Here is a 5,037-nt window from a genome sequence, read left to right on the forward strand (position 1 = left end):
TTGATATTTTAATAGGAAAAATTAGCTACCATAAGTGAAAACAAAGCAAATGTATTAAATAAATATTTTAATTAAGTAATCTCTCGATTTGACTAAGCGTAGTCATATTCACACAAATAATATAAATTTATATCTTAATACTCATAATACATGTACAACATAAATATGTTAAAGAAATTCAAAATCAATCTGCTTAATCCTCTACTTTCAATCTTAATAACAAAATTAATACGATTAATATGCGATAATTTTAACTTATCAAATAACTACGAGAAGTCTCTAATATTATATATTTATAAAGTTTGGTTTTACAAGTCATATATTTAACTCCGAGACCATAACTAGAAGCAGTCAAATAAATAACACAAATTTTGTGAGTCCATAAAAACAATTGCTCTATGTTATTATAATAACCAATTATTATATAATAAAATATAATAGCATGTCCTATTTGCACATAATAATTTCTTTATAAACTTGAAATCAGGGGAACAACAGAGACCATAAGCATGCACATACATTATTATATATTAAATACTAATATCTTGAATGTAGAACTAACACATTAAAAAAATTAAGCTTACTTCATAACTTGTCAATCACATGACCCTAGTAATTTAAAATAGTACTTAATTATCAACTCAAAAACTAGTATATGATTTACGTTAAAATCTAAACTTAAGTTAAAAAAAAATTATTTCAATTTATGGACATGGTTAAGACAACAACTAGCATTGGTATTAATTTAAATAAGTAACTTATATTAATACTAGTAATCCAACAACAATGGTATTATAAAGTTCATTATGAAAATCAACAACTCTAATGCATATATAGTTTTATACCTAGGCCACAGACTTGTCAAATACACGTGCAAGATGAGAAACTATGATGAATAACAAGAATCTTAATTAATGAATTTAGAAGAAGGTGAGTACCACACTCTCTCTTCTCTACCTACACGACTATGCGCTCTCACCATCTCTGTTCCTGCTAATAACTAATTTATGGTTGCCTCCTATTTGAGTCCCGTATCACATGACAACAACTTAATATATAGGCACAAATCACCTACTTCTTTTCTAATTAGCAATTAGCAATTAGTAATTTAATCTAATATCCAATTCTCTTCTAAATTAGATTTTAGTATTATTATTATTATTACTACTACTACTAGTATTATTTAAATAAATAAAATTCACGAATATTATAGCTAAAGTATGTAAAACTTTTGAAGAAACAATAAGGAAAAGCTTAATTGCTGAAAGGAAGAATTGGGACGACATAGATGATGAAGATGATGTTGAAAAATATAGAAATTATTCTCTGATGGCTTTGAAGGAAGGAGAGTCACACTACTACAAATTTCAACTTTGGAAACACTGGTTAGATAACGTTTTTCTAATGTGCTATTTAAGAAAATTACTTCCGTTGAGTTTCTTAAAAAAATGTTATGCAAGTCAGTACAAAAAAACTGGAAATAAATAAAAAAATAAATTAAAATACTAACATAGCGTTTATTAATCTAACTGCTATGCCATTTTCGGAAACGCTATCCAAGTTGGCATATTATAAGTAATTTTTATTTATTTTTCACATACCTATAGCTCTTTACAAGCGCTATCTTACCCAGTAATTATATTTTATTTGACTGATCATCTCGTAGTTTCCAACTCGGAGAACATATAATCGATTCATTTTTACACAACTGCATACAAATTCTATAATACACCCAACTTTGATTGGAGTTCATTCTACTAACAAAGTTGATGTAGATTAATTATTCTTTCGGCATAACTAGCGAGGTATATCTGGCTATTCTCCAAACTTCTCCGTGTTGTCTGAGATTCCAGATCTTCTATAAATAAATCAATTCGTATTGAGTATTTGCGGGATATCGAACACTTCAATCGAGCATATCATTATATCATGGAGCATTCTGATTTCGAATAGGGCTGTGAGTCTTCGTAGTTAAATTTTGTATTTCATTTCATTTAATTTGTTAATTCAGGGTTTTTAAATTTGGGATTTTTCTTGAGTGACTATTGACTTCTCTGGTTCTTCACTTGTTGGGTTGTATATCACTTATTGTGTTATAGGTTATAATAGTAATATATCTGAGATTCTCGGTTTGTTATAGTTCTATCTGTTTTAGTAGATGTGTATGTGTATTTATATAGAAGTGAAGTTATATCCTCTGTTTTCTTCCTTCTGGTTATTTTACAATATATGCAATTTTTTGTATACGTATAAATAACCAAATTTGGTTTATAACAGCCAATCTTAATTTCAGAATTCTGAAATCTATATCGATTTCGTGTAATTTGGTCATGGCTTTCAAGGCTTCTCATAATCCTTGTTCATCACAGATTTATGTATTTTGTGATTTTTTTTAATTGTTGTGTTGGATATTGTAGTTACAACAGGTTGAAATTGGTTATTTGTTTAGTGAGAGTCCGAAAGAGGTATTGCATAATTCTTGCCGCTTGCTGCCTATTCTAAGAACAAGGCTACCAATTAGCTGAGACAACACGTCACTTATTTTGGGCAGAGGCCTATGACCAGGGGAGATTTCTATATCCAGTATGGAAATTTCTTTCTTTAGTTAGCACACACAAAAAGTTTAGTTGACCACAGTGACCAAAATAAGTGACACAAAGTGGCTTTTGAAGGCATTTATATTGCTGGAAAGGAGAGTAAATTATTTGATCAGATTTTTTACTTTGATATGTAAAAATCTTCCTACTATTCTACTCATCTAGGTGAGTAATCAAGTTTGTAGCTTTTTATTAATAGATGAGCCTTTTGCTCTTCATTTGAGGTTTTATATATACAATTATCTTGACTGGTCGAGTTGCTGAAAATACCTTATACTAGCTAATGGAAGTAATTCAAAAGTCCTTTCAAATAAGTTTTCTAATTGAATATTCAACTTAAAGCCGAGGAGTTGGTGAAGAATTACAATACTTGTTTAGGAAAATATGGTTCAAAGAAAATATTTGTTTGAATTGTCTCTTAAGAAAAGAGTTAGAAGCTAAGCTAAAGAAGATGACACCTCTTAATGGAAGTGCGAGTCTTTTGTTTTACGCAAGGTGTAGATATTTTGTTTGAAGAAAGGAATTTCCTGGGCCAGGAAAGATTCGGAAGGTTAAAAGTGGTGTTAATATATATGTGTTTGTTAATTCCATAGTTGCATATTTTTTTACGTAGAGTCGTAGATAGCATTGATGAAAAGAAACTACCTTCTCCGGGTTGATTTTCTTTTTAACTTTATTGCTCTTTAAATAATGAATAAGCTGCAAGGATTATGTATATATATGTGGATATAAGAATTCTTTATGATTTTTTCAAATTATTTTATGCAAATCTCGATGATCTATATTGCTTGTTCTTCTATGCGATAATCAGTTGCTTTATTAATGAGTGGTATGTTATGCAGGGTCCGATAATGTAGAAGTTGGTTTTTTCTACCTTGAAATCGAACAAGTGAGTGAGTGTCTGAAGTGGAAAAGTGTTGGCAGGGATCTGATTTTCAGAGGTTAGTCACAACAAACTGAAAACCCAAAATTCTAAAAGAAAAGTTACTGTAGGTTAAAATATTTCTCCGGATTTTTAGCCTGTGCTTTAATGTGATCATATTCATTGGTTGTTTATTATAGGTTTTATATGTTGTTCACAAACATTGCTAATAGCTTACATAAAAAGAAAAGTAATTACTTTGACCTACTAGGGAAAAACTTATACATTTTATTTATAAAATTTAGAAAGTACTCCCCCTAGAGAGAATTTCGACGCACTAAGCGTATATATTATTCTTTTAGTAGTTTCAGTAAGGCATTTAGTTATTATTCGAGTTAATTTATTATTATTGACATTTCTGGTGTATCTTAACCTGTTCATTTTATTTTTGATGGAATTGCTTAACTTGCTCTATTTTTTAATTACATTTGAGAGAGAGAGAGAGAGAGAGAGATACTTGCAGTCTTTAATCCTCGCAACTGCAAGTAATTAGTGATAATATGATAATTAATAAATTTGATTTAATATCAATCAGTATTTATCAATATATATTATTAATATCAATTATTAATATTTATTTTTCAATCACGTTGATTGTGATAGCTATTTTGATAGACTAGTTAAGCCTTCAGTACACTCTATTTCGATCTTTGACATCTTCATTTGATAGGGCAGGGAAGCATTATTCGCAGCATTTTGTCATTGGTGTTGTTTCTAGCATGGATAAGACGTCTCAACCTGAATTCATGGATAGAGTGGATAGAACAAGTGGTTCACATGACAGAGATGAATTATTATTTTGGCAAAAGATATCACTCGAAGATCAGACAAAGAAAATACTGAGAATGGCACATATAGTTCATCCAGATATTCTAATAGCTATCTGGTCTGCTATTTAGGCATTTCTTCATCATCCAAGTGTGTGTCTTTATTAAGCTTCACTTATTGAAGTTTTTCTATTGGAAAAGATGTCATAATATATGAGGACTGCACCCGAGAAGTTTGTTTGAAGTGGAATGGTATCTGAAACCTTTGTATGTGTCTGATTTACAATAAGCCGGTGATTTGTGTAATTACTGAACTTACTCAGACTTCGTGACTTGGTTAGAGAAATATTGGATTGCACTAGAATTATCTAACTCTTGGTTCTTCAAAACTTATATGTATCAATTTTAAATTTTTATTTAATTTCGAGATTGGTTAATTAAATGATACTTTTGTCTTTATTTTATTGTATTTATGAAATTTGGATTTATAGATATGTGTAAAAAATAATTTAAAGAAATAAAATAAAAAATTTAAAAGAAAAAGGATAACTTGTATAGCGTTCACTGAGAGCTATAGTAGCAAATACAGTACGTGGTATGGAAATTTTGTACTTACATAGCATTTTTGTACATAGCACATAAAAAAATGCTATACAAGTTGCACACTTGCATAGAATTATGACAAATGTTATACAATCTAGCTCCACTTGCATAGAATTATGATAAATGTTATGCAAGTGCGAATTTGTAG

General features: G+C 29.5%; 1 long non-coding RNA gene across 1 annotated transcript; it reads left to right on the forward strand.

Moving 5' to 3' along the window:
• Nucleotides 1-1,588: 1,588 nt before the first annotated feature.
• On the forward strand, nucleotides 1,589-4,728 carry LOC141700036 (uncharacterized). The gene is made up of 3 exons (XR_012566208.1): nucleotides 1,589-1,957; nucleotides 3,440-3,538; nucleotides 4,195-4,728. It is a non-coding gene; the product is annotated as an uncharacterized LOC141700036 (long non-coding RNA).
• Nucleotides 4,729-5,037: the final 309 nt, after the last annotated feature.

Source organism: Apium graveolens, unplaced genomic scaffold (genome assembly GCF_009905375.1).
Source record: "Apium graveolens cultivar Ventura unplaced genomic scaffold, ASM990537v1 ctg1667, whole genome shotgun sequence".
Lineage (NCBI taxonomy): Eukaryota > Viridiplantae > Streptophyta > Magnoliopsida > Apiales > Apiaceae > Apium > Apium graveolens.